General features: G+C 36.0%; 1 protein-coding gene across 6 annotated transcripts in view; it reads right to left on the bottom strand.

Moving 5' to 3' along the window:
• Window positions 1-16,791, bottom strand: part of LOC105278716 (leucine-rich repeat-containing protein let-4) — a 94,675-nt gene that overhangs the window by 35,879 nt on the left and 42,005 nt on the right. For 3 of the 6 annotated variants that reach the window (XM_011338005.3, XM_020031338.2, XM_011338016.3), the window contains one exon: window positions 9,261-9,325. The exons of 2 other annotated variants lie outside the window; for them this stretch is intronic. The gene's annotated coding sequence lies outside the window, so the exon portion shown is untranslated. Of the gene's footprint in view, window positions 1-9,260; window positions 9,326-15,090; window positions 15,113-16,791 lie in introns of those variants that run through there. One more of the 6 variants, XM_011338037.2, reaches the window with a different exon arrangement.

Raw genomic sequence — 16,791 nt, 5'->3', positions numbered from 1 at the left:
TTGATTTAATTAATATTCACCTGACCGCCGAAGTGTCGTAATTTTAAAGAAAACTTACGACAAAGTTTTTGTTATGCCCGCGCGTAAAACGTTGCTGCTTAGCATACAAGCTTCCTCGTGCATTCCGTGATAGCAGCCTAATATAAAGTACAATAGCGCGGTTCCGAGATACAGAGAATTCCCGTGCCGTTGTAATGTTCCTGCGAAAGTTCGTGCGGTGATCGTAAAGCGTCGTCGTTGCGGTCAGCACGCCGAAAGCTCGCGTGTTCGAGAATACCGCGCGCTCACCGCGTCCACCGACGTTTCACCAATGTTGCAAGAAAGCCGTAAACTGCTCCGCTAAGGCCGCCGCACTCTTTCCCCGCTCTTACACTCTGTTAAATATTTAACTAGACATCGCGCGATGCTCAGGTTGTACGTGGCGACGCTGGCAAAGCTTTCCTCGGCAAATTGAGCCCCGGGGGTGTCGTCAAGGCGAAAATTGGAGAGCACGGCCGAAGACGGTCCCTCATCTCGGAAAGATACACTCGGCGAGGCCGAATGTAATTCCACCAACTATATTAGCACCGTAAGAACAAAATAGCGGAGCGTCCGCGGCGCGAAAGCAATTAGCACGCTCATTACGACGGTCGCGCTGACCGTTTATTGGTAAACCGGTTTTCCTTACTATACTATACGTTATCAGCCAGTCCGTCATTTCCCGTCGAGTAACGCGGCGTTACTCCTGAACTGTTGATGGTCTGATTCCCTCCGTGAGGCATTTAGAAATTGTCGCGACTATTCTCTTACATGAATCCGCGTATGCTAGTCACGTGTCGCAAAGGTTGCATGTTAAAGAAACTTGAGCTTATAATACAAAGAGAAGATGATCGTTGACTGTGCTGTAATATGCATTTTCCCGTAGACGTGTAGTTTGTAGTACGTAGATAGTACGCTGTTGCCTCGAAGTGATGTTGAAATAAGAACGTGGAATGTAACTGGAATATCAAATATATTTCATATTTCCTAGTATTTTGTGCTTTTGGTATTTAATGAGTTTTACGCACTTGTCATGTTTTCATGTGTTACGTGCTCGGAAGATAATAATCCGCGAACTATGAAACTATGCGCGCTACGGTTGTTTAACACTTTAACATGTGAAGCGAAATTTTCATTCTACCTATAAACGCATAATACATTATTGTTTCAATTATTAATAAATTGTGTAGCAAACTTATATTATAATAAATTATATATGCGATATAGAATGAAGTATCGAATACGGTAATAGGCAAAATTTGTTATTATTTACATCATAGATAGATAAAATGAAGCTTGTCTTATTTATATACCTATTTATTAATAACATTACCTATTTTATTCATAACTCGCTTTAAACAATCTTCTTAAGTAATTCATTTCGATTTATCCGTGTAATTACTTGAATACATGAAAACACGTTGAATTTCATGTGGAGATACCAAAGATTTTGAGGGAAACGCGAATGAAGCGATGCACGATGAACTGCAGTTTTTGCGATGTTTTATGTAAATCGCGGCTGAAATATTGAGTCACGCGCGATCACCGGCATGTATATACATATGTGTGTGTGTATATATATATATATATATATATATGTATATGTATATAGTATGTAGAGAAGCGCATAGAACTTTTTAATTAATACTACGTGGCGACATTATTTATCACGTCGAGTCCAGCAGGAACCCCTACGGCTTTATCACACATTATATGCATGCGCGCCGAGTTAACACGGCGCATGCGTCTTGGTCAAATGAGAATTCACTTCCGCCTCATTTATCTGAATAATAGAACATGCGCGATATGAGTTACGTCCTACCTGCTATAATTGCAGCGCAAGTACTGTGTCTTCCTCGACTAATGGCGTTGTTTATAATTCGGCCGCTGCAATATTGATCGATATTACGTCAATGTGTACTTTCTGTTCTTGCTGCAATTTCATTGCACAATTATGACGGTCAAAGCCTGCCACAATCGATGGGAAAAAGGTGGTTTGGTCGCGTCACGCTCCGCTTTAATATTATGGTGTCTTTTCCTAGTCATAATTACTGTATCATTTACGTTTATACCTAATTGTGTGTTATCAATCTTCCTTAGATCTCTACTTGATAAACAGAATCTCTAATCATCTTTTGTGATGGGATTTTTGTTCTTGGAATATATATATATATATTACAGAAAAAGCGTATTTGCGCAAAATTGTTAAGCTGTGGATTTGAATCAGAATTCAGTCGGACACAACGAACTCCCGCCTTAATCCAGATACTCAAATTTTTATCCAGAATTAGTCATCCCTTCGCGCGCGAGGGAAGCTCGACAATGCATCCTTCTTTTTCGTTCTTCCACACTTAAATCGTTTACACTCGCATTCTGCCGTAAATTGCAAGAGCCGGGAAATAAATATCATCTTACGCGCGAGGTTTCGCGAGATTGCTCGTTGTCTAGCCGGCCGCGAAATGCATCACGCACGGCGTTGGTTTCGAGTTGGTTTCATTTTCGGATTAGTTTTAAAGTGTTTCGCCGCGTGCACGTGAGATAGACGAAATGTGAACGAGAAGAGAGAGAGAGAGGAAGAAAGAGAAAGAAAACGAGAAAGTGGGAAAGAAATAAAGGCAGCAAAGCGAAGCCCGTAGGGGAGTAAACGACAAAATCGCCGCGGCAATGGCTGCGGGTCGTCGTCGTGATACCGGTAGCACATCGCGTCGCGGATTAAAAAACATCTGTGCTTTTTCATGCTCCGCTATCTACGCGCTACAATAAACGATGAAATATACAGCCCAGCATGGTTCTTTAAAGCCTGGCCCGCGCTACGCTGAATTATCCAAGCGCGGATCGCGTTTCCGGCGCTTGCGACAACCGGTCACGTGCGAGATCGATATGAGGGTCCTTTTTTCAGGTCGTCTCGTGTGCGAGCCCGCACAAGGGATACTTTTTCATAGAGTCGGTTGATCTGGGCCGATTTACGGGCGTTCACTAATAACTTAATATTTTATAACTGTATTCGTATTAAATATTGACCTGATACTTTTATTACGGAGCATTGCGTTGCTCGTGGCATGAAAAAGTTACGTTGCAGGTCTCAATATATTTTTCCCGATTGTTAGCTTTCTTCGTTACATGTATGTGTGTATGTGGAAATTTTTGTAACCGATTCTTTTCCACAATTATTTTATTCGACACTATCGTATCTATCCTGCAAGCTCTTGATTTTCATTGATTCCTTTTTTCAACTGGCGAATCAAATTAACCGTGATGCACTTGTACGTTTCGATGGAATGTCAATGGGGGAATCTAATATTTACAGTACAACATATCGGTTACGTGGCTTTATATCTGTATCGCCCGCGGCAGATAGCGACACATGAAAAGTTGGGACTCGTTCGTGTCTATCAAGCTGCAAAAATAGACACCTGAGTGCGTAGTGCTACATAACGCTGCACGAGACTTGTGCGCTTTACCAGTGGCTCTTTATATTTACTCGCCTCGACCGATATATCGCGATATTGCGGCAACAACGAATTTTACCGACAAAAGCACTTGCTCTCGCGAGAGCAAAACTCGAGGTGAGAAACAGAATGCGAGTCGCGTTGGCAGAAATCAGCCAAGAGAAGGTAATATCCGGTTGAGATATTAATCTCTCGAAGTCTATGTTTGACAGAGCGATGATAATCAAATAATAAAAGCGTTCCTTGCATTTAATAACGAAGGCGAATGCTTGGGTTCCACGATTATGCGACATCTCTTGAGACAGTTACTCTCATTTTTCTGCGAGCAAATATTGTTTGTTCTCTTTTGTCGAGTCGTTTGAACCAATTAAAATATTTCGCTACGTTAAGAAAGATGAAAGTCAACCCTCACAATGCGAAGTGCACGATTTAAAAGAAAGCAAACTTTTTTATCTCTGACAACGGAGAACTAAACGACTCCTTTAGTTCTCCGCGCTTTTACAAGCGTATGTCCAAACATCATTATAAAATATTGTCATATTTATTATCTGGCGCTCGCTTGCTCCCAAGATTTCTCTCCTAAACGCGAATATATTTGTTGCGCAATTTCATTGCTGCGCTGCTGCCGAAGTACATCAATGCAGTAGCAGTAGCAGTATACCCGGCAGCATAATGAAAGACTTGTCGCAAATTTGTGAGTTACTTGCCGATAATATAACAAGACATGCTTCGTTTTTAGAAAGAAAATTTCGCGCAACATTTAGTCGCATTTACGTGGTAAATTACGTACTTAAAGCCAGCATATCGCGCTAATTTAAGGTGAATCCATCTAGAATCTATGTTAATCTGCCTCCTACGTTGCCGACTTGTAGCCGAGACTTGTATTCCCTTCTAATTAGTCTAAAACTGACTGATGCGGCGCATCATTGTATACATGCTCTTTAGCAATTTGATATTAATATGTATGCTCGCTTAATGGTCTCTGGGTCCATTTTTTATGAACAAATATTATTTTTTGATCGCAAATTGTATTGAATTGTATCTTGAATATAAATTATCCAAACAACGAAAATCGATGTCCAATTAAGCGGAAGGTAAATGGAATTGAAAGGTTTTCTATATCTTTCTTTCAGCGAATAATACGATTGATGCTTTTGCGTTTCCACCACTCCATTCTGCGTTTGCACAAATATGTCAATATGCTATTAAAGACTCACAGATATAGAGATAGCTCTAACAAGTCCCATTTACCGTATTATGAGCGTACACTTTACGGATATTCTCATCTCTAACCAATTATTTGCCGATAACGACGTACCATTTATCGTAGTCATAACATGGAACAAATATATTTACAGTTAGAAAAAGAAAAAAAAAGAAAAAATAATTTTAAAAAATATAGAAAGAGTTGAAAATTAAAACTCTTTAACTCTTAAGGATTATCCTCGATGTATTAAAAATATGTCTAAATTAATGTAATAAAATAATGAGAAATAATCATGCATAAAGTACAGTAATGTAAGCTATCGTTGTAATTAAATGTCAATTACGTATCATTGTGGGCGAAATAATCACGTGAGATTTAATAATAGGTAGTCTGTGTGGTAGTATTACGCAATCACGGTTTGCGCACCAATTAATTTCATTTTCGGCGTATTTTACATGTGAGATTGTCGGCAGTAAATCTCGTATCAAACTTCCAATTCAATCACCCTGCATAAATAAGTCAGCACATGTGTCTAATTCCTTTCGACGTTGTTAATGGATGAGTTGGTGGTTGCTCGATGGAATCAATACGCAATGTGACATATTGGCGTGCAGCGCATTGGTCGTAACGCGGTGCAGGACAATCGAAACTTTCGTCGAACGGTTTTGAAACTTTAGCTCTCCCGATATTTACGAACTTTAACTCTCCCGATATTTACGAACAATACGACTTTTACGTGCAGGGGAGATCTCCAGCTTGATTCGCTGGATTCTCCGGATGCATTGTCCTGCTGGGAACTTAGTTATTTACAAGCATCCCGGATGAGATGGTCTACTTCCGACAACTTGAAGATCCTGCGTAGGTAGCACTTTGTCAGAGGCGTACTGTGACATGTAAGATGTAATGTCGTCAGAGAAAGAAAGAGAAAAAGAGAAAGAGAGCAACATCTCTATAAAACAACGATAAATATAATATGTGACGTGTAACCTTATATATATAAGCGTAGTATGAATATATAACTTTTATATATTCATACTACGCTTGTGCTATAATAACGTGCTTAAAAGAACTTTAATAACTCGATTGATGATCACTTTAACTTTATTTTCAAGACACGATATTAATAACATTTTGAGAAGTGAAGTAATAAATATTTAGCAACGATGCATCTCTTTATTATTACCGTTGAACAACTAATAAGATTATGTTAATCAGTAAGAAAATAGAGAAATAGAAAAATTTACGCCATTACTGAAATTATGAACGAAAAATGGAACAATATTATAACTGTATATTAATGAATATTTTTTTAATAAAAATAAATAACAATAATTTTTATATTTCTTCTAAAAATTAAATAAAAATAAAAATAAAAATATATTTGGCAAAATATTCATACGATCTCGACCGCTTATTAAAACTTGAAGAATTGGAATAAACACAAAATTTAATATCCGTAATGCATTATTAATATTTTTTAGTCTTTAAAAAATTATTTTATATACTTTTTTCTGAAAATAAAGTAATCTCTTTGCCGACTGTAATGTTTTGAACGATCTTCATCAATTAACAATGGCGACTGGACTTGTCGCCGCACTTTATATAAATAATTATATCCATATACTGGAGATATCGGATATATTAATAGTTACGCTAAATTAGTCGACGTGTAACACGCATACAATGCGGCATCGTAGAAGATGCGTTTCGCGCGTAAGTTCTCTTCAGCAATCCGATCTTGGCGTAGTTCATGGAGCAACACGCTGTGCGTCCATTAATTCTGCCGCATCTACTCCACACAGTTGCAACTGTGCAGAACGTATTCTGCATCAGTTCGAGTGTACACTTGGGAGAGTCGGCGTGAGATCAGAGAATTGCAGCGTACTTGCTGACGAGTTTATATAGACAACCGACGCAATTGTAATAGAATCTGTCTGCGACTGACGCTCGTCAGTGCGACAAACTCGGCTCTCGATGATTGTTTCTAGAATTTCATTCATTACATATGGCAACATACAGCGCTCGTTGATTCGTGACACCCGAGAGTACGCGTTCGGTGTTTCACTGCAATTCTTCCCGGTTCGATTAACGTTAGTTAGTTATCGTAACGTTTGTGTGAAAATCACATTACATGCTTTGAACACGCAAGATCCGTCCAATGGACGTAAATTCATGGATAGACTTCATCGTGCTTTCCGTAAATATACGGTGCAATATTTAATAGAAACAAACTTCGTAAAAAACATGTAACGATATAAATAAGTTTTTCATAATTTAAAAAATTTCACGTTCTGGACAAAAGATTCGCAAGCCGAATGTTGTCCGAACGTACGCGAAATTTTCAATATCGGGTCGCGAAAGAGGTCCGCTTGATCTTTTTTTCACGTTCGACTTTGCTGCAATGAAAAAGCTTCTCGTTCTGTACGTGAAATTAAATTTTTTTCAGAGTAGCGTGCAGATAAGGGAAGAATTCTAGTAATACAGATGTATTTATGCCCATAAATTTCCCGCGTACACAACGATTGCACCACGACTTAATATGCATGCATATATATATATATATATATATATATATATATATGCATGCAATCGTGCTATCGTTGTCATTTTGAGAAAGAAGGAGAGAGGAACTTGTTCTTATTGCGATTTTAAAATATACGTAACACTTTGATTGCGACTTTCACGATTCAACATGTGTCATTTTCATTAGCAAAGTTATCTCCGTCTGTCCACCTTCTCCATTAAATTAAATTGGTTATGACAAAATGTAATACAATTTTAAATTAAATAATAAACATTTGAAAATTCGCAAAAGGTTAGTTGGGTTTGACGGCTGGATCGTTTTTTATTATTATCAAACAGAAGAGCAGAATTGAAAAAATCTCATTAATTGTTGAATTTAGAATAAAGCAATATTTAAAACTATTGTGGATTCCTATAATATATGTAAAAGAATGTAGAATTGAAAGTAAATATAAAGGCAAGATAATTACATGTTAACATCAATTTTCCTACTTTTTTATTTGAGGAAATTACATCGTAATAACTATATGCATATTATAAGCTATCTAATAAAATCGCATTATCGATTTCATCATATCGCAAAGATATTAATCATTAGCATCGCTTTCATCTCATTCTCATTGTTCTTTTTCTGTAAACGCTATTTATTAGCAAGCTTCAAATAAAATGCGTATCGAACTTTGAAATAATAGCTTTCAAAACAAGTTTTAGTATCTGGCATTTTTGACAAACAATTTGGTTATGCTTATATCCAAGGTTCGTCCGACCATATATCTCCACGATTTCACTTTGTGCCCTCCGAATTCCTCGACCATGAAGCTTTGTCCGCCCAACGCAAAAATGAATGCACGGAACGTCATTCTAGACCATTTCGCGAGAACTTCATTTTCTAGCTCGCCGGTCCGATACCTTTGCCTGCTCTTACTGTGCAGCTTTATTTTGCTAGCTCTACAAACTGTATTCTTGATGGAAACAGAAAAGAGAAAAAGCATATAGGATTATGATAAGAAAACAGGTTTCTATTTATTCTGTTTCAGCTTGGATTATCACATCAGCATTGAGCAAACGCTGATACATGTGATTAGAATACATTTAATCACAAATATAGGCATCTCTTTTACATTGATCTACATACATCAGCGAAATATTAAGGCATTTTGGCATGATTCTTTTATTTATGTTTCTGCTAATTATTCCGTGAAGCCCGTTTATCACCAAAAATAAAATTTACGAGTGGCAGAAGCCGCACCCTCTGTCACGCTATAACCGTAATTTTGTCGTCATACCTAAAAATGTGCAGATTCGCGTTTGTATATCACTTATTTCAAATTAAATCTAGTGACGATGTGTGTGTATGAAATATAAAAAAATATATGTAGTAAACCTATTAATTTTGTTTCAAAAATCTTGTGCACTCAAGGGTCCTTTTAATTTACAGAATTATTAACCTCCAAATTTTATGTATATCGTAAACAAAGTGTTTGTGCATATTTTAACAATATTTAAGATAACAATATACAGATATGTATATTTAATAGTATTTAGATAATAGTTAAGTAAAAAACTATTATAGTTCAAAGTAATTTTAAAACATAACTTTTTTAATATATCTGTAGTAGAGCACTATATATCAAACAAGAATACAGTAACGAGTCTCAACTTGCAGAAAAGGAATACATATTTATAATATATATCATTACATATAAAAGTAAAAGTTATTAAAGATTGTAAGAAAATAAAATCTTTTCGGAGCTAGGTAGTTTGTACTTTGTCGAGAAATATATTTTACGTATGTAAATTGTTTGTATGACACAAAAGGAATATTACGTTATTTTGTTGAACGTTGTATTACAATATAATGTCACGTTACATAAAAATAAACTGGTACGTATCAGTTCGTTCCAACGTACGATATTACATTTTTAATCTTTTAGAATTTAGATATATAAAACAGAGTTGAACGAACCGATAGTATATTTGTCTCGTTCGAACGCATTCGTGAATTACGCATGTATAGAACGCGGGTGGCGTATTATTTTATCCGTGACGAAATATTTACTCACCGGATGATATGGGTGTTTCGTTTAATGGAATTCTGCCAGTTGAGCTTGCATTCTGCCGTACGTACCTGCAACGTGAAAAATTGCACAGGTGGAACCAACAAATATACACAACACAAGCACATTATTTTGGAATGTTAATGAGAAATTCGCTTGGAAAACAGAAGCATTTTATACCCGAATATGTTTCAAAAATCGGAGATATTTCAAAGCATGTTTGAAAGAGACATTTTGCAATTTCTGGGGACTAATACTTTAAAGAATTGTGTAAAAAAGGCAAAAACTTTGCACTGCAAAATATGCATTCGCTCTTAATTTATCACAATATTCAATTTCAAAATAGTTGTCGTGTTAAGGAATTCGCTACATGTTATTCATAGATGACGAAGATCACGTTATAGGGAGTCAAAGAAAGTCACAATTATGGTAGCTGCATCAGCAGCGTCGTGTTACGTTCGCCGCGTCACGACAAAGCGCAAAGAAAGAAAGAAATAGGGATCGTCTTGAAATTACTTGTGCCTTTATTGAACGCAGATGAGGTTGATACAGTCACAAGAGCGTAGGTACGATAGTAAGCTATATGATACGGCTGATGACTACGAAATCCGCATGGATCGCTTCCTTTGATGTTTATACAAGTTTTCGGTAGAAGGGGGAGGTTTCTCGAAAATTCCTATGAGATTTTCAGAAATTCGGGTAACTCACGGTTTTAGAATTTTGGTGATTCTGGGCTAAAGCTAACGCTATTCTTTGGCATTAGGGTTACACAAATGTGTCCTTGCCCCCTAAAGAGCATAGGAATTTTTATGGTTTTAGAAAATGATTCTTCAAAAGACAAAACATGTCGCAGTACGTAACAGTTGAAGCCAGTTAGACTTTAGAGGCAATTTTGTTAGACTATGTTCAGAACGCTGTTTATACAGATGTTGTTCCCGATCTCGACGTAAATAGCGAGGTGTGGAGATTTCGTGATATCCTGGAGCAATGTACATCCGATTTCAATTAGATGGTTGCGTGGGAGCATAGCTGCTCACCAAGCTTCATTGTGGACAAACGGCTGATTATTATTGGCGAGACTCAGCATTTCACGATGATGAATGTTCCCTGTGCTCCGCAGCGGCTCGCCCGATCGTAGTTTCAGGAGCAAACCGCTATAAATTGCGTGTACAATGTACAATCGAAAACACAATTCCACTTATTTAGAGAAGGAAAACCGCATGACATGAAATGCTCGTGAGAGACACACAAGCGCAACACGAACGCATTTTTCTGTCGAGAGTTTAGATTTCTTCATACGTAATCTCTTCATATACGTAAGCATGAAATTATTTATATTAAAAATTTTGCAGGTCTGCGAACATTGAGTATTGAAAACAGAAATAAAACGAATAATAAAATTTTATTTCTCTAGTTACGAAGTAAAAACTTTACTTCAGTGTTGAAGTTGAACATCTTGAAAAATATTTGAAAATATTTAATATCGAAAATTTAATAAATGTGATGAAAAATGGGAAAAATTAAAATTTTATATTTTGTTAAAAAATTTAATTGTTGCTTCGTATATTTTTACGTGTATTTTACAAATTACATATAGTAATATACGAAAAGAGAAAAGACATAAATATGTCTTTAGAGACTTTATATCTGATTGTGAGAAATAAATCCGAAAGAAAAGCAACACCGGCACCGGTAGAAATAGCAACATCGTCAGAAAGATACAATTTAGCGACGAACTGTTGAACATTGCAGAGTGAAAAACTCTCACAAGCTCCACTTTAAGCTCGCCCTTTTACAAATGTTTGTTGAAGTCATGCAGGCAGAACGTACAAAATTTAATGAGTATTCACGAAGCAACAGCGTTTATGTTAAGAACGATCTCAGTTCCGACAGCTATGGCTTTTGAGAGAATACGCTTGGCTTAATTGTAAACGTGTCTGTCTTTGAAACCACGACGATGTTTTAATTCGAAGACGAGTCTCAAGTTCTTCGTTGAAAGCGAAGCAACCATCGTTTTGCAAATCGAGATCAACAAACATAACGTCGCTGATGTTTGATTTCTGTTCAAGGTATACGCTTTATTGCAAACATTTACAGAGAAGATATTCTTCTATCTGTAATATATAATTTTGCGGAATTAAACGTTCCCGTTTTACAAGAATTTCCATTGGTGTTTTTTAATGCATTTTTATTATTTTCTGTTAAAGGAAGATATAGATAGATTAAAGAAGATTTATTATTATTAGAGAAGACCTTCCACTTTGTGTAATTTCCACTTTGTTACTAGCAATGAAATACACGTATATTCAAATCGAATATCAGAAGATATTATAAAAATTATTATTATTATATATCTCTATAATTACTGTTATATGAAACTATTATGTTAGATGAACTATTATATGAAAGTAATTATTATATTATATTAATTAATAATATTATATATGAAATATTTTCTCTCGGAAGAACCAACGGGCGCGCGCATTATTCATGTAACATAGCGCTTTGTGTCTGCAGTTAAAAGTAATACCGCGATTAAACAATTTTGCTTTTATCTCGTGTTTTACGTATTAACACGTTTACGCTTTAACACCACTCACATGATAGCGCGGTTTTTTATTTACTTCTACGCGCCAAACATGCGATTCTAATTATTCATACATTGAGATGCACCACTGTTATAAAATTGTAATAAAATATACATCCGCGACCCATTTTTATATCCGACTATCGAGACCAAAGGAAGGAATCTGCGAGGGCTCTACAAAATGTTCTCCTCGTTGATTGATTCCGCCTTTGAAGTTTCATGAATAAGCAAATCCGATTCGAGCATGCCATTTGTCCAACGAAACACGGTTATTATTTTTCTTAGGAGTTTGAATGAATGTTCTCGAGCGATAGATACGATTTTCCGCATGTTCTCAGGAACGGAAATATTTATGGAGTGTTTCTGTTATGCGCATTCACGCTCTAATTGTCGCAAGCACATAAATGCTATAGAAGCAAGAAATCTACGTGATAAATCTCTCGAATAGTCGCAATGAATGTAACTTTCGCACTCACGTAAACGCCTCCTACTGTGTCCCTTGTAAAATTATTACCAGACTTTATTCAATTTCTCCCTGTAAACAATGCCGATGCGAACAAAAGCGATTGTGAGACATATACCTTTTATAGAATTAAATTATAATACAAAAATGTACTTGCAGTGACATAAATTAATTAGCACATTTTAAAGTTTGTGTTGCCAGTATTTGATAACATTTTCTTTCTATAAAAAAAGAAAATTACAAATAATTACTACAATAAAATTTCATTATTTTAACAATTAATTATATATTTTCACAACACTTATCCGTATTCATCATATGATGCACAGAAAATAAAACATATAAAATGAAAGATTTATATAGTATATACTTAATTAATTAATGTATATTTAATATATGTATAAATAAACTGCTTACACGACAATTATTATCTGTTATTATATAATATATTAAAATAAACAAAGCACTTTGAATATATTTAGTTATTTTTATTTTAAAACTTAATTTTATAATTATTAATTAATTACAAAGCCGTGTCTGTGCAAACACATTTGTAAATTAAAAAATTCTTTTTGATTCTTTTCTGACGAGCGTTACGCGCTTGGAAGATTTTACTAACCAGAGACGCCCGATTTAGAAAAGGGAAAGACAAGACATAGACCGTGTTTGATAATGCGGATCCGGAGGTAATTCGTAGCAATCCCATTGCATGCTTGAGAGAGCAAAAGCAACTCTCGATCGGGGTTACGACAGTGGAAGAACTGCTGCCGTAAAGGGTTAATACTAAAACGAGACGTACGGCACACCTGTAGCACTATAATCTTTCCTCGCGCGAGCGCTCATGCGACCACGCTCTTCGTCCTTTGCGCTTTCCTCGACATCGGTGGTACTGTCACGTAGCACGATGGAGAAACGTTTTCGCTGAAACAGCAGTTGGATTCCGAGGAGTCAGCTTTACGGAGCGCGGGTCAGTTTAGGAGTTTCAGCAGTAGTACATGTTTCAAGTAGGGTAGGAATCACGGATGGATTCGCTGCTCTCTGACTTTACGATCGCGAAAGGGAGATACGCTCGCTCTCATTTGGATGAATCTGGATTATCTGGTAATATTGGATAAAGTCATGCGCGTTCGATCTAGTCTTTTTCCAAACATCGAATGACGAAAAATAATACTTGCAAAATTTGTCGATGAAAGAAATATGTGTTTAAAGTCAAAAATAATAAGCGGTGACATATCATTTTTGATATTTTCGAGTATCTCTGGTAGTCAAATGCGCACTCTCTGAAAGGTAGATACGTTTTCATTATTTAATATTCTTGAATTTCATTGGCAAAACTATTCGACCGTTATCTGCATGCTTTGTGGGTTTTATTCTGTGCATTACACGTATAATTTAATATATCTAATAATGCATTGCATTGTATCTATTAACAATGCACGAATAAACAATGTTAGTAATTGGAAGGAGATAGCATTTATTTATTAAAAAAAGCATGAACAATTCAATAATTTGAAAAACTGTTTCCGTGCAAAATTGCTCAGCACTTACTTCCGAAAAAATCATTTCGCGGATTTCAACCCCTGCGGAAAAGAAAACAGCAGGCGCGATCGATCTTGACAACTTTATTTAATTTCACGCTTTAAAAGACAGCTCGCGGAAATGCAGGATAAGTCAGCCTTCGCCACTGTAGCCAAGTTACGGAGAAAAATCTCTTTTCGCAGGTATCAAGAAAGATTGTGACGAGTTTCGCGTTCGATGGAGAAGAGGATTCTATCTCAATGAAATCCACATAATTTTTGGCGATATTATTGCAAAGAATACTCAGACAAATCTGTCATAATAAGATGATTGTTCCGCCGCGGCAAGAATTCGAATAATTTCTCGTGAAAGATAACATTTACCCTTCAGATATTCATCCCGCACGGCTGAATGATGTCGATATACATTCTCTAGTGGTTTCAGATCCATCATAGAGAATTTCATTCTGGGGATAGTAACATGCTCCCATCGGGTCGAGTAAGCGGCGTAGGCGGGCAGCATATCAAGAAGATCACGTAATATGACACGGATAAGACGAGCTATTGACGTGCTGTGATCAAAATTCTGGCTGAAACCGGGACTACGTTAACATATTGGCCGAAATAACATAGAGCAGAACCCGTAAAGAGAAGTGATCCCTTTGAATTTTTCCAACGTGATTTTTATATAGCTTTGATACACTGCCCCTAAAATGAAAGAGATACAAAATGTGAAAAGGAAATTAATTTATAAAATGAGAAATGTTAAATATTTTTGTTTCTCTCTCTTTTTTCCTATTCTGTATCCTTATTGAGAGTGTAAAATAATATTGAAAATTTTGGGTTTTATTGTCTGTAAAGCTTGAAATTGATCAAGTATTATTATTCTTTCTTTCTTCATGTTAATTCACCTTTTCCGAGTGCCATTCTGAAGAAACAAAGAAACAGAGTGGCATACTGCTTTAATTATAACATTTTTATATCTCTTTGTAAAAGGATGAAAAGTTGTTTTATACATGTAGAGATAAAAGTATTGGAAAAGAGCAGAGGGATTCACGGAGTAATCATATACAGGGTGAGGCACCTAAAACAGGCCACCTGAATATCTCGGCTGTTATTGGTGATAGAAAAAAATGTGTCAGACCAAACTTGCATGGTTTCGAGGGACACATAATTTGTTCTAAATAGTTTTTTATTAGGTGGACGCGCAGAGGTGATATGAAGGTCAACTTCGTTTTTTTAAATGGTATGATATGTTTTTTTACGTACCATCTAGTAGAGCGTTTGAAGATGCGCACATTGATCTACGGGTCAAAATCATTCAAGGTCACTGAAGGCCAACTGCAAGGAAAAATAATTTACTTTATATTGCCTAGAGTTCTCTGCTATTAAAAATACTGTAAACTCAGAAATAAAAAAGTTCTAGCCTTTAACAATTTTTTCTTTTTCCACGAAGTTCTGAGTTGTTGTTATAATTATTTTTTATATTGCCTAGAGTTCTCTACTATTGAAAATACCGTAAATTCAGAAATGAAAAAGTTCTAACCATTAGAAATTTTTTCTTTTCCGAGAAGTTCTGAGTTGATGATATCATTATTTTTTATATTGCCTAAAGTTCTCTGCTATTGAAAATACCGTAAACTCAGAAATGAAAAAGTTCTAGCACTTAGAAATTTTAGCCTTCAGTGACCTTGAATGATTTTGACCCGTAGATCAATGTGCGCATCTTCAAACGCTCTACTAGATGGTACGTAAAAAAACATATCATACCATTTAAAAAAACGAAGTTGACCTTCATATGACCTCTACGCGTCCACCTAATAAAAAACTATTTAGAACAAATTATGTGTCCCTCGAAACCATGCAAGTTTGGTCTGACACATTTTTTTCTATCACCAATAACAGCCGAGATATTCAGGTGGCCTGTTTTAGGTGCCTCACCCTGTAGTATATCTATAAATAAATTGCGCATACTGAAAAATTGTCTGCTGCTTCTTTTCTTATGATGATTTGATATAGTTTATGTTACATCTATTTTATGTTGCAAGATATACAATCTCACACAATTGAGAATCCTCGGACAAAAGCTCACTATTTTATGTGGTAGTTTTTTGAGCAACGCGATACGTGTGCAAGATGCAAGTGTCGTGTGTGAACATAGTAGGTCTTTCCCCTAGCCGAGAAAATCACACGGGCGACGTGAAGTAATGCGATTTTGGCGAACAGGGGAAATACGATGCAGTAGATGCAGGTTTTCGCGATTTCGGATCCCCACGGGAGTCCAAGAATTTATAAGAGACTACGGGACAGATAAATCGCATCGGAACAAGAAAGTAGAATTGTATCGCTCAGTTTTCAACAAATACGTTGTTCGACGCACAGGAGAAACCAGCTGCGCTCTACGTGTAATACTCTAGTGACAGATATAAATCTATCGCAAATCCATCACGAGGAAATAATGTTTATTGTTAGATCTAATATTAAATCCCAAACACTAAGAAATTACTTGGATGTAAAATATTGTAATCTTATTTTTCCATTTTAGGACCACAGAATTTGCACGTAATATTTGTTTCTTTTGAAGATAAATGTTCGCACTTTTAACTTATATGTATTTAGTAAAGATATCTCTCTCTAGTTGCCATTAGAAAATCTATACATTGTAAATTCTAATAATATATAGCTTTTTGGGATGATAAATTCGAATTATATTACGTAAAATAATAATTACATCATTAAAAATACTGGTTTGACGATTTTCACTAGATTTAACAAAACATGTATTTCTTTTATACAAATCGAAATTGTAACTCCATATAAAGACAAGGATTATATCATTTTTCTGGAAACTACATTCAAAAGTATTGTAGTTCATGCTTTCGTATATTCCCGAAGGGAAGATGTGCTCGTTTCAACAACAACGCGTGTAGGCGATTAACGTTACGACTTGAAACATAAAGGTTGCTACGT

The sequence above is a fragment of the Ooceraea biroi genome, chromosome 4 (assembly GCF_003672135.1).
Source record: "Ooceraea biroi isolate clonal line C1 chromosome 4, Obir_v5.4, whole genome shotgun sequence".
NCBI lineage: Eukaryota > Metazoa > Arthropoda > Insecta > Hymenoptera > Formicidae > Ooceraea > Ooceraea biroi.
Note: the sequence above shows the minus strand (reverse complement) of the source record. Positions and strands in the feature narration are given on the sequence as shown.